The sequence below is a fragment of the Mytilus californianus genome, unplaced genomic scaffold, assembly GCF_021869535.1.
Source record: "Mytilus californianus isolate M0D057914Y unplaced genomic scaffold, xbMytCali1.0.p SCAF_171, whole genome shotgun sequence".
Lineage (NCBI taxonomy): Eukaryota > Metazoa > Mollusca > Bivalvia > Mytilida > Mytilidae > Mytilus > Mytilus californianus.
In genome coordinates this window covers 1-16,643 of record NW_026262661.1, presented here as the reverse complement: position 1 = coordinate 16,643, position 16,643 = coordinate 1, and the positions used below count along the sequence as shown (strand labels likewise).

Sequence of the window (16,643 nt, the reverse complement as noted above, 5' to 3'; positions counted from 1 at the left end):
CCCGGGACCTCTCGCACCCTAAGCGAGAATCATACCCCTAGACCAACGAGCCTGTATAGCTTACCAATGTTTAAATAATAGTTATAAAATTTAGAAATGTCATCGCTTGTTGCTATTTTCGTTGGCCTTGTGTTATACATTTGACCTTTCTTGTTTTGTTACCTTTGAAATAAGGACGGAAACCTGTTAAAAGTACGGTGCTATAAAGAACTTTATTTAGGTTCTTAATGTATACGATCTCGAAGATTTAATTATATGTGTATGTTCAATCAAACATGAACTAAATGCGTCGGCTGCAAAAGAGCACTGAATGAGTGCTACTTCTCAGCACTACAATATTAAGCCTAGTTCACCATGATCCGGATTACTCAAAAATTATGTTTCCGCTGGGGCTCGAACCCAGGACCTTCCGCGTGTGAAGCGGACGTGATTACCACTACACTACGGAAACAGTTGAAGTAAGTGCGAAGTTTTCCATATTTCAAGCAACCGGCGATTAAAAATGGTAGTGCAATCAAGATGAATAACATCGGTATGCGCATACAGCAGGTGCGTGTTCGTGTTAATGTTCACCGTCACGGAAATTCTCTTTGCAGGCATTTATCTTTCTTCTGCGCAATCAATTGAAAAAGCAGATTCCTCTGTCTATATGTAGCATGATACTTGTTCGCTAACTAAATCCGATATCGACAGTGGACAATTTCCTTCTTTGCTTATAAGTCAAGGTGATAGCAAGGTAAGTTGTTTTATAGCCTGCACAAACCAAAATAAAACATTCTTCGACAACATTTCAAATAATCGGAAAACAAATGTATGTAGCAAATTTTGATTGAGTATCAACTCCTCTTTCTCTTCGTTTGACCTTTTCCCCATCAGTGACGTGACAACATGCTGAACAATTAATGAGCCAAACTGCTTTGAATGTCAATGGCAGATACAAAAGTACGATTTCATTGAATCCAAACGCATATAAACAGTTCCAAAAATTAACGGGCTCGTCCGGGATTCGAACCCGGGACCTCTCGCACCCAAAGCGAGAATCATACCCCTAGACCAACGAGCCGCTTGATAGTTCCAGCTACATTTTCCGTATTTAACTATAGAATACAATTATTCTTCTTACGTGGCAAAGGGGTTTACCTATCAATATATTCGAAATTCTAAGTTTATGAGAAAGTTGTACCTCACGTTGGTCGAGATCAAACAATAAAAAACCAAATGAAAATTAAACGATAACCATTGTATACTTGTATGCTTTTTTCTCCTGCTGATTATTGTTAATGCATTCTACTTGACGTTCGAATTTAGCGGTGTATTTTCTTTGATTATCCCACCGACTGGGATTGAAAACAGTTTTGAGATTCGCCACGTGTTGACAATTTGAGACAAAAATAGGGCTCGTCCGGGATTCGAACCCGGGACCTCTCGCACCCTAAGCGAGAATCATACCCCTAGACCAACGAGCCTGTATAGCTTACCAATGTTTAAATAATAGTTATAAAATTTAGAAATGTCATCGCTTGTTGCTATTTTCGTTGGCCTTGTGTTATACATTTGACCTTTCTTGTTTTGTTACCTTTGAAATAAGGACGGAAACCTGTTAAAAGTACGGTGCTATAAAGAACTTTATTTAGGTTCTTAATGTATACGATCTCGAAGATTTAATTATATGTGTATGTTCAATCAAACATGAACTAAATGCGTCGGCTGCAAAAGAGCACTGAATGAGTGCTACTTCTCAGCACTACAATATTAAGCCTAGTTCACCATGATCCGGATTACTCAAAAATTATGTTTCCGCTGGGGCTCGAACCCAGGACCTTCCGCGTGTGAAGCGGACGTGATTACCACTACACTACGGAAACAGTTGAAGTAAGTGCGAAGTTTTCCATATTTCAAGCAACCGGCGATTAAAAATGGTAGTGCAATCAAGATGAATAACATCGGTATGCGCATACAGCAGGTGCGTGTTCGTGTTAATGTTCACCGTCACGGAAATTCTCTTTGCAGGCATTTATCTTTCTTCTGCGCAATCAATTGAAAAAGCAGATTCCTCTGTCTATATGTAGCATGATACTTGTTCGCTAACTAAATCCGATATCGACAGTGGACAATTTCCTTCTTTGCTTATAAGTCAAGGTGATAGCAAGGTAAGTTGTTTTATAGCCTGCACAAACCAAAATAAAACATTCTTCGACAACATTTCAAATAATCGGAAAACAAATGTATGTAGCAAATTTTGATTGAGTATCAACTCCTCTTTCTCTTCGTTTGACCTTTTCCCCATCAGTGACGTGACAACATGCTGAACAATTAATGAGCCAAACTGCTTTGAATGTCAATGGCAGATACAAAAGTACGATTTCATTGAATCCAAACGCATATAAACAGTTCCAAAAATTAACGGGCTCGTCCGGGATTCGAACCCGGGACCTCTCGCACCCAAAGCGAGAATCATACCCCTAGACCAACGAGCCGCTTGATAGTTCCAGCTACATTTTCCGTATTTAACTATAGAATACAATTATTCTTCTTACGTGGCAAAGGGGTTTACCTATCAATATATTCGAAATTCTAAGTTTATGAGAAAGTTGTACCTCACGTTGGTCGAGATCAAACAATAAAAAACCAAATGAAAATTAAACGATAACCATTGTATACTTGTATGCTTTTTTCTCCTGCTGATTATTGTTAATGCATTCTACTTGACGTTCGAATTTAGCGGTGTATTTTCTTTGATTATCCCACCGACTGGGATTGAAAACAGTTTTGAGATTCGCCACGTGTTGACAATTTGAGACAAAAATAGGGCTCGTCCGGGATTCGAACCCGGGACCTCTCGCACCCTAAGCGAGAATCATACCCCTAGACCAACGAGCCTGTATAGCTTACCAATGTTTAAATAATAGTTATAAAATTTAGAAATGTCATCGCTTGTTGCTATTTTCGTTGGCCTTGTGTTATACATTTGACCTTTCTTGTTTTGTTACCTTTGAAATAAGGACGGAAACCTGTTAAAAGTACGGTGCTATAAAGAACTTTATTTAGGTTCTTAATGTATACGATCTCGAAGATTTAATTATATGTGTATGTTCAATCAAACATGAACTAAATGCGTCGGCTGCAAAAGAGCACTGAATGAGTGCTACTTCTCAGCACTACAATATTAAGCCTAGTTCACCATGATCCGGATTACTCAAAAATTATGTTTCCGCTGGGGCTCGAACCCAGGACCTTCCGCGTGTGAAGCGGACGTGATTACCACTACACTACGGAAACAGTTGAAGTAAGTGCGAAGTTTTCCATATTTCAAGCAACCGGCGATTAAAAATGGTAGTGCAATCAAGATGAATAACATCGGTATGCGCATACAGCAGGTGCGTGTTCGTGTTAATGTTCACCGTCACGGAAATTCTCTTTGCAGGCATTTATCTTTCTTCTGCGCAATCAATTGAAAAAGCAGATTCCTCTGTCTATATGTAGCATGATACTTGTTCGCTAACTAAATCCGATATCGACAGTGGACAATTTCCTTCTTTGCTTATAAGTCAAGGTGATAGCAAGGTAAGTTGTTTTATAGCCTGCACAAACCAAAATAAAACATTCTTCGACAACATTTCAAATAATCGGAAAACAAATGTATGTAGCAAATTTTGATTGAGTATCAACTCCTCTTTCTCTTCGTTTGACCTTTTCCCCATCAGTGACGTGACAACATGCTGAACAATTAATGAGCCAAACTGCTTTGAATGTCAATGGCAGATACAAAAGTACGATTTCATTGAATCCAAACGCATATAAACAGTTCCAAAAATTAACGGGCTCGTCCGGGATTCGAACCCGGGACCTCTCGCACCCAAAGCGAGAATCTTTTTTTTTTTTTATCTTTATTAAAATAAATCATCGGATATAGTACATGTTAAAACTGATAAAACTAATCAAATATAAACAACATTAATCAATATGCATACAGTAACAGAAACAATGAGGTTTGTCATCTATATATCATACATTTACAAATCAAATACTAAGACATCATCTGTTTCTTGTACAATTGGATTGTCTTTTAGAAAGTTCTTTTCAAAAACATTGCTCTTGTTGTTTTGCTGACATAGGTATACATAAAAATATGTTACATAATGTTTCAATGTATATTGGAACAGTTTGATCAAATTTACATTTTTGTGTCCATTTTTCAGTAAATTTCTTCTCCGAAAGATACAGAACCTAGCTACTGACAATACAAAATTTAAGAAAAGGTCATTCACGCCTTTCATTTTCCATCTGAGTCCATTTAATAATAACATTTCACTCTGTACTAAACTTATTTTATCAGAGTCACAATGTTCAAATATTTTACATAATAAAGTAGACAAATAATCATGAAAGTCTTCTAGTTCATCACAGTTTATAAATATATGCATAATATCTTCATTTTCTTTGTTACATACATCACACAATTCAGAATCAGACAGCCCAATTTTCTTTAATTTCACATTAGTAAAGACACAGTTATGTATTACTTTATAATCCAACTCTATCATTTTTGAAGGCTTCCAAAACACATAGACATGTTTCCAAATTTTACACAATTCTGCTTCATCTAAAGCATATAATTTTTTCCATATAGTTGGCCCAATAGGCTCTTCAATTATGTCTTCTAACAAACATTGATATAACTTTTTAACATTACAAGATTTCAAGTCACAAGGTACATTTTTTATCAATACAGATATATCTATTGTTCTATCCATATTTCTATGGTGTACCTTAGTGTCAATAGTATTCTTCCAGTCCTCTGGTATAATAGATAATAAACAATGATACCTATCAATTACATATTGAATATTTACATAATCACATACATTATCAATCATATCTACAATTGCATTTTTTGGTAAAAACCCAGTCTTAACCTCATAGCAAATATCTTTGATAGTCACAATACCAGCTTGTATGAAATCATACCAAATAATAGTTTTATCATCAAAAACAATTTTTGGATTACAGAACAAAGGTTGATCATATATATTTTCAACAGTTAACTGAAAATCTAACTTACGTCCTAGGGAGTACAAAGCTTGACACATTTCTCGATAAACCATAGGAATACATTTTAATTCACAATTTGGTATTTTTGTATATAATATTTCTAATCCTAATTGCATGCCATATATTTTGGATACAAAATATTTGAATGTATCTTTCCATAACACATGATACTGATCATCAATTAGTCTACCTATATATTTCAATCTAAATGCATACATTTTACATTTAATATCAGACAACTGTAATCCACCTTTAACTTTTTCATCAACTATAGAACTATATTTAACTAAATGGGATCTATTATCCCATATAAAATTGACACATAATCTTTTAATTTCTACATATGCCCACTCTGGCATAGATGTAACAAATAATGCGTACCAAAATCTTGACAACATTAATGTATTTACAACAGTGACTCTACCTTGTAAAGTAAGTTGTCTCTGTAACCACATGTTCAAAAGACTTCTTACTTTCTTTATTTTATTTTTCCAATTCATGTCATCACACAGTGATTTGTTAGGACCAACATAAACCCCAAGTAACTGAATAGCATCTTTACAAATTTGTAAGCCAAATTGCTTTTTTTCTACATCTGATAACTCTCCATTACCAACACATAAAATTTCTGACTTCTGTTTATTAATTTTAGATCCAGTAGCCTTACTGTATAAATCAAATTCTTTAAAAACTTCTGGTATAGATTCTTTATTACATAAAGATAATGTAGTGTCATCTGCATGCTGATAAATTAATCCCTCTTTTTCACAGTTAGGGACTTTTATACCTTTGATTTTGTCATTTTTAACAATTCTGCAATGTAAAGGTTCAGCAGCAAGAACATATAGCAATGCACTTATTGGACAACCTTGTCTAATACCATTTTCAATATGAAAATATTTAGTCAAAAAACCGTTACATTTTACAGCACTATTAATACCATAATAAAATATTTCAATCCATTTTACAAATCTATCACCAAATCCAAATTTTCTTAACATTTGTAACAAGTATTTATGACTCACTCTGTCAAATGCTTTTTCCTGATCTATTTTCATTATATACCCTTCAAGTTCATCTTTTTCAATAAGTTCTATAATATCTCTTACATTAGCAATATTATTTGAAATATCTCTACCAATAATACAACATGTTTGATCATTAGATACAATCTTAGGTAATACTACCTTAAATCTATTTGCCATTATCCTGGCTAATATTTTATAATCAACCTGTAGTAATGAAATAGGTCTATAATTTTTTAAAGACTTTTTATCACCTTTCTTTTTATATATAAGACTAATCACTCCACATTTCATAGATCTACCTAAAACACCTTCTTTTTCAATTACATTAAACAAATCAAATAATACATGTCTGAGTTCATTATAAAATTGACAGTAAAACTCAACTGTAAGTCCATCAGATCCTGGACTTTTATTTTTTGACATTTGATTTATTGCTTTACAAATTTCTTCGTGTGAAATATCAGAATCACAAAAGTTACAATCATTATCATCTATTTTTGTATCTACACTATCTAACAATTCTGACATTTTATCATTATCTGTATCTACACATGAGTACAATTCTTTATAAAATTTATATTGTAAATCTAAAATACCTTCAGTAGCATAAACTGATTCATTACTGTCATTTAGTAATTCTTTTATAGAATTATTCTCTTGTTTATATTTTTCCAGATTTAAAAAATACTTTGTATTTTTATCTGACTCAACAGCCCAAATAGCTTTTGATCTGAGTACTGCACCTCTACATTTTTCTAATTCATATGCTGACAATTCAAGTTTCAAACTTTCTAACTTAGCTACATCAATATCTACACCACAAGCAGCCTTTTCACATAAAATATTAATCTGCCTTTCTAATCTATAATAATCTCTTCTGTTTTCTTTTGCCATTTTAGAAGAAAAAATTTGGGAATATCTCTTTATTTTATATTTCAGATTATCCCACCAAATCATTAAATCTTTATTATACAATTCATTTTCTTTTTCATCAGATATAATTTCTTTTACTCTCCTTACATATTCTTCATTATATAATAATGTATTATTGAGGACCCACAATCCAGGACCTCTTTCAATATTACTACAGTTAAAATTCATAATTACAAATGAATGATCACTTAAACTAGTAGTATTATAATATACATTCTGAACATAAGAAGATAACTGTTTATTTACAAGGAAATAATCGATTCTGCTTTGTTGTAATTCTCCATTACAAATTCTTTTCCATGAAAATATTCTAGAACTTTTATTTCTAGTACGCCATACATCATACAAATTGTTATTTTCAATCAAGTCACTTATTCTTTTACATGGTTCATCTATAACATGATTGCTTTTACCACCTCTGTCTAACATAGACAGAGAAGTATTAAAATCCCCACCAATTATTAAGTTATTTAACTTTTCCGTATACTGTTTAACAAAGTTAAAAAAGATAACTCTTTCAACAATTACATTTGGAGCATACAATGAAATTACATTAAACAATTGTCCATCTTCTTCATATGTTATATGAATAAATCTGCCATCACAGTCTTTATATACACATTTTATCTTATTTTTAAGATAATTATTCACTAAAACAGCCACACCCCTTCTACCATGTGAACTGTTACTACAATATATATCACCTTCATATAAGTGTTTTACACTATTTACATAAGCATCATCCCAGAAAGTTTCTTGTAACAATACCATACTAAATTTTCTATCATGAATAATACTTATAAAATTCTCAAAATTAACTACATTCTTTAAACCATTACAATTAAAAGAACAAATAACCACCATTGCAAAAAGAAAAACAATCTTACATATGAACTTATCCATTTTACCTTTTTGTACTGTCAACCACATTTCTTACATTTTTACCACTCAAATTAGGAGCAACTTTGATACTAGATCTCCTTTCAAGTCTCCTCTGTTTTTTCTTAATTTTTCTGGCCATTTTGGCACTTATAAATTTACTTGTGGTGTCATTTTCACCATCAGAACAGACAAAAGACTCATTTGCATTTGCACCTTCCATGGTGACATCTTCGTCACCAAAGAAGGTGATTTCATCATCAGAGCAACACTGCTCAATTTCAATTTCATTTTCACTCTCCCCAGTGACAATATTGTCCCCAGGAGGAGCGTCATTAATGGCTATTTTTAACTTTTTGCCATCAGAAAAATCTTTGTCTGAATTGATGTTTTCATTACCATCTTTAACATTATCTAGATTCAATATTTCATCCTCTGTTATCTCATTGTTACTTTCTGTATCACTGTCCATCTTTCTCTTTCTGTTTTCCTCCTGAAGGTGGCTTTCTTGTTTATTAAGCTGCACCACATTAACTTCTATCGGAACAGTTGTTATAGAATCAGCATCGCCAACAGATACAGTTTTCTCTGACCAAACATCAGAAATATCTTCGTCTTCATTTTCACCTGGTATCTTTATTATAATTTCCGGATCATTTTCGTTATTCTGTTTGTCGCAAGTACAACGATCGGGTTTTTCTCGGCATGTGTCACATGTACACACACATGGAAATTTACGACAGTCTTGACAAGGACAAACACACGGATCACTTTTACAAAAAGCGCAAGTACATATACATGGGTACTTTTCACATTTGAAGCAGGCGCATATACACTCTTTTTTCCCGCAAATGTTACATTTGCACATGCAAAAATAGAAACCACAGACATCACAGTTCTTCTTCTTTTTATGTGTCGGAGGTTGATCTCTTCTTGTATCGGAGCTACTTCCACACACGCATAACAACGGTAAATTATGACAATATGTACATTTAACAGCTTTACATTGTCTCTTTGAATGTCCATATTCGCCACACCCGTGGCAAATAAAGTACGGACACTGTTTACGCATATGCTCCGGTGACAAACACTCAGAGCAGACCTTCATCTGGTTGTTGTGTACAACACGAAAATATTTCGTATCTGAGCCAACTTTGAAAGGCATTGTCCATGGCAAAGCGAACATACCTTGTGGAAATTTGCATCTCATAAATCTAGTCCCGTCTGCTACTTGCGTTCCAGGTATTGCTCGTCTGTATATAGGAGAAACAATTTTAACCCCTTTTGATACTAATTTACTTCTTATATCTTCATCAGGAATAAACGATGGAAGTTTCATAATAGAAACAACGGTAATATCCGAATGTAACATACTGACTTGATATTCATTATTTGCAATATCAATTCCTTCTTGCACTAGATTGAAAGCAGTCTGCTTACTATCTAATGTTATATCATAAGACATGGCATCATTTTTGACAACAGCTAACACTGAGTTTAATCCAGTGATTGTTTCCACATCTTCGATTACTATTCTTTCACCAATAACATCAGTACGAATTCTTTCAATTCTCACGGTACAATCTCTCTGATACGACTTTTCATCAAGAACATAATTTTGCTTTTGATTATATCCATTCCCAGAACCACGACTACCATTTCTTTGAGATAGACTCGATTTTTTACTATTTTGCTCCATTCCGCCGGAAATTCCGAAAAATTACAAGCAAGCACAGCCCAAATTTGTAAACAAACACTCGAGTGCTCCAAAACGACCCCCTTTTCCACACGAATGAATCGCCGGATTAGGGGGAAATACAGTTTATAATCACTGTTTCTCTACTAAGAACAATAAAGTTTTGTTAATAAATCATAAATAAATCCTTACTGTAATTATCGAATCATAATATCCCGTTGAAACACAGAATTATCCACCGGAGAAATTATGACACTTCCATCCTAGGGCTGCGCTCAATTCCACCATCCACAATTTGAGACAAAAATAGGGCTCGTCCGGGATTCGAACCCGGGACCTCTCGCACCCTAAGCGAGAATCATACCCCTAGACCAACGAGCCTGTATAGCTTACCAATGTTTAAATAATAGTTATAAAATTTAGAAATGTCATCGCTTGTTGCTATTTTCGTTGGCCTTGTGTTATACATTTGACCTTTCTTGTTTTGTTACCTTTGAAATAAGGACGGAAACCTGTTAAAAGTACGGTGCTATAAAGAACTTTATTTAGGTTCTTAATGTATACGATCTCGAAGATTTAATTATATGTGTATGTTCAATCAAACATGAACTAAATGCGTCGGCTGCAAAAGAGCACTGAATGAGTGCTACTTCTCAGCACTACAATATTAAGCCTAGTTCACCATGATCCGGATTACTCAAAAATTATGTTTCCGCTGGGGCTCGAACCCAGGACCTTCCGCGTGTGAAGCGGACGTGATTACCACTACACTACGGAAACAGTTGAAGTAAGTGCGAAGTTTTCCATATTTCAAGCAACCGGCGATTAAAAATGGTAGTGCAATCAAGATGAATAACATCGGTATGCGCATACAGCAGGTGCGTGTTCGTGTTAATGTTCACCGTCACGGAAATTCTCTTTGCAGGCATTTATCTTTCTTCTGCGCAATCAATTGAAAAAGCAGATTCCTCTGTCTATATGTAGCATGATACTTGTTCGCTAACTAAATCCGATATCGACAGTGGACAATTTCCTTCTTTGCTTATAAGTCAAGGTGATAGCAAGGTAAGTTGTTTTATAGCCTGCACAAACCAAAATAAAACATTCTTCGACAACATTTCAAATAATCGGAAAACAAATGTATGTAGCAAATTTTGATTGAGTATCAACTCCTCTTTCTCTTCGTTTGACCTTTTCCCCATCAGTGACGTGACAACATGCTGAACAATTAATGAGCCAAACTGCTTTGAATGTCAATGGCAGATACAAAAGTACGATTTCATTGAATCCAAACGCATATAAACAGTTCCAAAAATTAACGGGCTCGTCCGGGATTCGAACCCGGGACCTCTCGCACCCAAAGCGAGAATCATACCCCTAGACCAACGAGCCGCTTGATAGTTCCAGCTACATTTTCCGTATTTAACTATAGAATACAATTATTCTTCTTACGTGGCAAAGGGGTTTACCTATCAATATATTCGAAATTCTAAGTTTATGAGAAAGTTGTACCTCACGTTGGTCGAGATCAAACAATAAAAAACCAAATGAAAATTAAACGATAACCATTGTATACTTGTATGCTTTTTTCTCCTGCTGATTATTGTTAATGCATTCTACTTGACGTTCGAATTTAGCGGTGTATTTTCTTTGATTATCCCACCGACTGGGATTGAAAACAGTTTTGAGATTCGCCACGTGTTGACAATTTGAGACAAAAATAGGGCTCGTCCGGGATTCGAACCCGGGACCTCTCGCACCCTAAGCGAGAATCATACCCCTAGACCAACGAGCCTGTATAGCTTACCAATGTTTAAATAATAGTTATAAAATTTAGAAATGTCATCGCTTGTTGCTATTTTCGTTGGCCTTGTGTTATACATTTGACCTTTCTTGTTTTGTTACCTTTGAAATAAGGACGGAAACCTGTTAAAAGTACGGTGCTATAAAGAACTTTATTTAGGTTCTTAATGTATACGATCTCGAAGATTTAATTATATGTGTATGTTCAATCAAACATGAACTAAATGCGTCGGCTGCAAAAGAGCACTGAATGAGTGCTACTTCTCAGCACTACAATATTAAGCCTAGTTCACCATGATCCGGATTACTCAAAAATTATGTTTCCGCTGGGGCTCGAACCCAGGACCTTCCGCGTGTGAAGCGGACGTGATTACCACTACACTACGGAAACAGTTGAAGTAAGTGCGAAGTTTTCCATATTTCAAGCAACCGGCGATTAAAAATGGTAGTGCAATCAAGATGAATAACATCGGTATGCGCATACAGCAGGTGCGTGTTCGTGTTAATGTTCACCGTCACGGAAATTCTCTTTGCAGGCATTTATCTTTCTTCTGCGCAATCAATTGAAAAAGCAGATTCCTCTGTCTATATGTAGCATGATACTTGTTCGCTAACTAAATCCGATATCGACAGTGGACAATTTCCTTCTTTGCTTATAAGTCAAGGTGATAGCAAGGTAAGTTGTTTTATAGCCTGCACAAACCAAAATAAAACATTCTTCGACAACATTTCAAATAATCGGAAAACAAATGTATGTAGCAAATTTTGATTGAGTATCAACTCCTCTTTCTCTTCGTTTGACCTTTTCCCCATCAGTGACGTGACAACATGCTGAACAATTAATGAGCCAAACTGCTTTGAATGTCAATGGCAGATACAAAAGTACGATTTCATTGAATCCAAACGCATATAAACAGTTCCAAAAATTAACGGGCTCGTCCGGGATTCGAACCCGGGACCTCTCGCACCCAAAGCGAGAATCATACCCCTAGACCAACGAGCCGCTTGATAGTTCCAGCTACATTTTCCGTATTTAACTATAGAATACAATTATTCTTCTTACGTGGCAAAGGGGTTTACCTATCAATATATTCGAAATTCTAAGTTTATGAGAAAGTTGTACCTCACGTTGGTCGAGATCAAACAATAAAAAACCAAATGAAAATTAAACGATAACCATTGTATACTTGTATGCTTTTTTCTCCTGCTGATTATTGTTAATGCATTCTACTTGACGTTCGAATTTAGCGGTGTATTTTCTTTGATTATCCCACCGACTGGGATTGAAAACAGTTTTGAGATTCGCCACGTGTTGACAATTTGAGACAAAAATAGGGCTCGTCCGGGATTCGAACCCGGGACCTCTCGCACCCTAAGCGAGAATCATACCCCTAGACCAACGAGCCTGTATAGCTTACCAATGTTTAAATAATAGTTATAAAATTTAGAAATGTCATCGCTTGTTGCTATTTTCGTTGGCCTTGTGTTATACATTTGACCTTTCTTGTTTTGTTACCTTTGAAATAAGGACGGAAACCTGTTAAAAGTACGGTGCTATAAAGAACTTTATTTAGGTTCTTAATGTATACGATCTCGAAGATTTAATTATATGTGTATGTTCAATCAAACATGAACTAAATGCGTCGGCTGCAAAAGAGCACTGAATGAGTGCTACTTCTCAGCACTACAATATTAAGCCTAGTTCACCATGATCCGGATTACTCAAAAATTATGTTTCCGCTGGGGCTCGAACCCAGGACCTTCCGCGTGTGAAGCGGACGTGATTACCACTACACTACGGAAACAGTTGAAGTAAGTGCGAAGTTTTCCATATTTCAAGCAACCGGCGATTAAAAATGGTAGTGCAATCAAGATGAATAACATCGGTATGCGCATACAGCAGGTGCGTGTTCGTGTTAATGTTCACCGTCACGGAAATTCTCTTTGCAGGCATTTATCTTTCTTCTGCGCAATCAATTGAAAAAGCAGATTCCTCTGTCTATATGTAGCATGATACTTGTTCGCTAACTAAATCCGATATCGACAGTGGACAATTTCCTTCTTTGCTTATAAGTCAAGGTGATAGCAAGGTAAGTTGTTTTATAGCCTGCACAAACCAAAATAAAACATTCTTCGACAACATTTCAAATAATCGGAAAACAAATGTATGTAGCAAATTTTGATTGAGTATCAACTCCTCTTTCTCTTCGTTTGACCTTTTCCCCATCAGTGACGTGACAACATGCTGAACAATTAATGAGCCAAACTGCTTTGAATGTCAATGGCAGATACAAAAGTACGATTTCATTGAATCCAAACGCATATAAACAGTTCCAAAAATTAACGGGCTCGTCCGGGATTCGAACCCGGGACCTCTCGCACCCAAAGCGAGAATCATACCCCTAGACCAACGAGCCGCTTGATAGTTCCAGCTACATTTTCCGTATTTAACTATAGAATACAATTATTCTTCTTACGTGGCAAAGGGGTTTACCTATCAATATATTCGAAATTCTAAGTTTATGAGAAAGTTGTACCTCACGTTGGTCGAGATCAAACAATAAAAAACCAAATGAAAATTAAACGATAACCATTGTATACTTGTATGCTTTTTTCTCCTGCTGATTATTGTTAATGCATTCTACTTGACGTTCGAATTTAGCGGTGTATTTTCTTTGATTATCCCACCGACTGGGATTGAAAACAGTTTTGAGATTCGCCACGTGTTGACAATTTGAGACAAAAATAGGGCTCGTCCGGGATTCGAACCCGGGACCTCTCGCACCCTAAGCGAGAATCATACCCCTAGACCAACGAGCCTGTATAGCTTACCAATGTTTAAATAATAGTTATAAAATTTAGAAATGTCATCGCTTGTTGCTATTTTCGTTGGCCTTGTGTTATACATTTGACCTTTCTTGTTTTGTTACCTTTGAAATAAGGACGGAAACCTGTTAAAAGTACGGTGCTATAAAGAACTTTATTTAGGTTCTTAATGTATACGATCTCGAAGATTTAATTATATGTGTATGTTCAATCAAACATGAACTAAATGCGTCGGCTGCAAAAGAGCACTGAATGAGTGCTACTTCTCAGCACTACAATATTAAGCCTAGTTCACCATGATCCGGATTACTCAAAAATTATGTTTCCGCTGGGGCTCGAACCCAGGACCTTCCGCGTGTGAAGCGGACGTGATTACCACTACACTACGGAAACAGTTGAAGTAAGTGCGAAGTTTTCCATATTTCAAGCAACCGGCGATTAAAAATGGTAGTGCAATCAAGATGAATAACATCGGTATGCGCATACAGCAGGTGCGTGTTCGTGTTAATGTTCACCGTCACGGAAATTCTCTTTGCAGGCATTTATCTTTCTTCTGCGCAATCAATTGAAAAAGCAGATTCCTCTGTCTATATGTAGCATGATACTTGTTCGCTAACTAAATCCGATATCGACAGTGGACAATTTCCTTCTTTGCTTATAAGTCAAGGTGATAGCAAGGTAAGTTGTTTTATAGCCTGCACAAACCAAAATAAAACATTCTTCGACAACATTTCAAATAATCGGAAAACAAATGTATGTAGCAAATTTTGATTGAGTATCAACTCCTCTTTCTCTTCGTTTGACCTTTTCCCCATCAGTGACGTGACAACATGCTGAACAATTAATGAGCCAAACTGCTTTGAATGTCAATGGCAGATACAAAAGTACGATTTCATTGAATCCAAACGCATATAAACAGTTCCAAAAATTAACGGGCTCGTCCGGGATTCGAACCCGGGACCTCTCGCACCCAAAGCGAGAATCATACCCCTAGACCAACGAGCCGCTTGATAGTTCCAGCTACATTTTCCGTATTTAACTATAGAATACAATTATTCTTCTTACGTGGCAAAGGGGTTTACCTATCAATATATTCGAAATTCTAAGTTTATGAGAAAGTTGTACCTCACGTTGGTCGAGATCAAACAATAAAAAACCAAATGAAAATTAAACGATAACCATTGTATACTTGTATGCTTTTTTCTCCTGCTGATTATTGTTAATGCATTCTACTTGACGTTCGAATTTAGCGGTGTATTTTCTTTGATTATCCCACCGACTGGGATTGAAAACAGTTTTGAGATTCGCCACGTGTTGACAATTTGAGACAAAAATAGGGCTCGTCCGGGATTCGAACCCGGGACCTCTCGCACCCTAAGCGAGAATCATACCCCTAGACCAACGAGCCTGTATAGCTTACCAATGTTTAAATAATAGTTATAAAATTTAGAAATGTCATCGCTTGTTGCTATTTTCGTTGGCCTTGTGTTATACATTTGACCTTTCTTGTTTTGTTACCTTTGAAATAAGGACGGAAACCTGTTAAAAGTACGGTGCTATAAAGAACTTTATTTAGGTTCTTAATGTATACGATCTCGAAGATTTAATTATATGTGTATGTTCAATCAAACATGAACTAAATGCGTCGGCTGCAAAAGAGCACTGAATGAGTGCTACTTCTCAGCACTACAATATTAAGCCTAGTTCACCATGATCCGGATTACTCAAAAATTATGTTTCCGCTGGGGCTCGAACCCAGGACCTTCCGCGTGTGAAGCGGACGTGATTACCACTACACTACGGAAACAGTTGAAGTAAGTGCGAAGTTTTCCATATTTCAAGCAACCGGCGATTAAAAATGGTAGTGCAATCAAGATGAATAACATCGGTATGCGCATACAGCAGGTGCGTGTTCGTGTTAATGTTCACCGTCACGGAAATTCTCTTTGCAGGCATTTATCTTTCTTCTGCGCAATCAATTGAAAAAGCAGATTCCTCTGTCTATATGTAGCATGATACTTGTTCGCTAACTAAATCCGATATCGACAGTGGACAATTTCCTTCTTTGCTTATAAGTCAAGGTGATAGCAAGGTAAGTTGTTTTATAGCCTGCACAAACCAAAATAAAACATTCTTCGACAACATTTCAAATAATCGGAAAACAAATGTATGTAGCAAATTTTGATTGAGTATCAACTCCTCTTTCTCTTCGTTTGACCTTTTCCCCATCAGTGACGTGACAACATGCTGAACAATTAATGAGCCAAACTGCTTTGAATGTCAATGGCAGATACAAAAGTACGATTTCATTGAATCCAAACGCATATAAACAGTTCCAAAAATTAACGGGCTCGTCCGGGATTCGAACCCGGGACCTCTCGCACCCAAAGCGAGAATCATACCCCTAGACCAACGAGCCGCTTGAT

The 16,643-nt window shown here is 35.9% G+C and overlaps 22 non-coding genes across 22 annotated transcripts; all 22 read right to left on the bottom strand.

The window, feature by feature from the left end:
• Positions 1-378: 378 nt before the first annotated feature.
• Trnav-cac (transfer RNA valine (anticodon CAC)) lies at positions 379-451 on the bottom strand. The gene has a single exon. It is a non-coding gene; the product is annotated as a tRNA-Val (tRNA).
• Positions 452-991: 540 nt separating this feature from the next.
• On the bottom strand, positions 992-1,063 carry Trnap-ugg (transfer RNA proline (anticodon UGG)). Its single transcript has one exon. It is a non-coding gene; the product is annotated as a tRNA-Pro (tRNA).
• A 331-nt stretch (positions 1,064-1,394) lies between these two features.
• On the bottom strand, positions 1,395-1,466 carry Trnap-agg (transfer RNA proline (anticodon AGG)). The gene has a single exon. It is a non-coding gene; the product is annotated as a tRNA-Pro (tRNA).
• Positions 1,467-1,792: 326 nt separating this feature from the next.
• Positions 1,793-1,865, bottom strand: Trnav-cac (transfer RNA valine (anticodon CAC)). The gene has a single exon. It is a non-coding gene; the product is annotated as a tRNA-Val (tRNA).
• A 540-nt stretch (positions 1,866-2,405) lies between these two features.
• On the bottom strand, positions 2,406-2,477 carry Trnap-ugg (transfer RNA proline (anticodon UGG)). Its single transcript has one exon. It is a non-coding gene; the product is annotated as a tRNA-Pro (tRNA).
• Positions 2,478-2,808: 331 nt separating this feature from the next.
• Positions 2,809-2,880, bottom strand: Trnap-agg (transfer RNA proline (anticodon AGG)). Its single transcript has one exon. It is a non-coding gene; the product is annotated as a tRNA-Pro (tRNA).
• Positions 2,881-3,206: 326 nt separating this feature from the next.
• On the bottom strand, positions 3,207-3,279 carry Trnav-cac (transfer RNA valine (anticodon CAC)). The gene has a single exon. It is a non-coding gene; the product is annotated as a tRNA-Val (tRNA).
• A 6,618-nt stretch (positions 3,280-9,897) lies between these two features.
• Positions 9,898-9,969, bottom strand: Trnap-agg (transfer RNA proline (anticodon AGG)). The gene has a single exon. It is a non-coding gene; the product is annotated as a tRNA-Pro (tRNA).
• A 326-nt stretch (positions 9,970-10,295) lies between these two features.
• Positions 10,296-10,368, bottom strand: Trnav-cac (transfer RNA valine (anticodon CAC)). The gene has a single exon. It is a non-coding gene; the product is annotated as a tRNA-Val (tRNA).
• Positions 10,369-10,908: 540 nt separating this feature from the next.
• Positions 10,909-10,980, bottom strand: Trnap-ugg (transfer RNA proline (anticodon UGG)). The gene has a single exon. It is a non-coding gene; the product is annotated as a tRNA-Pro (tRNA).
• Positions 10,981-11,311: 331 nt separating this feature from the next.
• Trnap-agg (transfer RNA proline (anticodon AGG)) lies at positions 11,312-11,383 on the bottom strand. The gene has a single exon. It is a non-coding gene; the product is annotated as a tRNA-Pro (tRNA).
• A 326-nt stretch (positions 11,384-11,709) lies between these two features.
• On the bottom strand, positions 11,710-11,782 carry Trnav-cac (transfer RNA valine (anticodon CAC)). Its single transcript has one exon. It is a non-coding gene; the product is annotated as a tRNA-Val (tRNA).
• A 540-nt stretch (positions 11,783-12,322) lies between these two features.
• Positions 12,323-12,394, bottom strand: Trnap-ugg (transfer RNA proline (anticodon UGG)). Its single transcript has one exon. It is a non-coding gene; the product is annotated as a tRNA-Pro (tRNA).
• Positions 12,395-12,725: 331 nt separating this feature from the next.
• On the bottom strand, positions 12,726-12,797 carry Trnap-agg (transfer RNA proline (anticodon AGG)). Its single transcript has one exon. It is a non-coding gene; the product is annotated as a tRNA-Pro (tRNA).
• Positions 12,798-13,123: 326 nt separating this feature from the next.
• Positions 13,124-13,196, bottom strand: Trnav-cac (transfer RNA valine (anticodon CAC)). The gene has a single exon. It is a non-coding gene; the product is annotated as a tRNA-Val (tRNA).
• Positions 13,197-13,736: 540 nt separating this feature from the next.
• Positions 13,737-13,808, bottom strand: Trnap-ugg (transfer RNA proline (anticodon UGG)). The gene has a single exon. It is a non-coding gene; the product is annotated as a tRNA-Pro (tRNA).
• A 331-nt stretch (positions 13,809-14,139) lies between these two features.
• Trnap-agg (transfer RNA proline (anticodon AGG)) lies at positions 14,140-14,211 on the bottom strand. The gene has a single exon. It is a non-coding gene; the product is annotated as a tRNA-Pro (tRNA).
• Positions 14,212-14,537: 326 nt separating this feature from the next.
• On the bottom strand, positions 14,538-14,610 carry Trnav-cac (transfer RNA valine (anticodon CAC)). The gene has a single exon. It is a non-coding gene; the product is annotated as a tRNA-Val (tRNA).
• A 540-nt stretch (positions 14,611-15,150) lies between these two features.
• On the bottom strand, positions 15,151-15,222 carry Trnap-ugg (transfer RNA proline (anticodon UGG)). The gene has a single exon. It is a non-coding gene; the product is annotated as a tRNA-Pro (tRNA).
• A 331-nt stretch (positions 15,223-15,553) lies between these two features.
• Trnap-agg (transfer RNA proline (anticodon AGG)) lies at positions 15,554-15,625 on the bottom strand. The gene has a single exon. It is a non-coding gene; the product is annotated as a tRNA-Pro (tRNA).
• Positions 15,626-15,951: 326 nt separating this feature from the next.
• Trnav-cac (transfer RNA valine (anticodon CAC)) lies at positions 15,952-16,024 on the bottom strand. Its single transcript has one exon. It is a non-coding gene; the product is annotated as a tRNA-Val (tRNA).
• A 540-nt stretch (positions 16,025-16,564) lies between these two features.
• Positions 16,565-16,636, bottom strand: Trnap-ugg (transfer RNA proline (anticodon UGG)). The gene has a single exon. It is a non-coding gene; the product is annotated as a tRNA-Pro (tRNA).
• Positions 16,637-16,643: the final 7 nt, after the last annotated feature.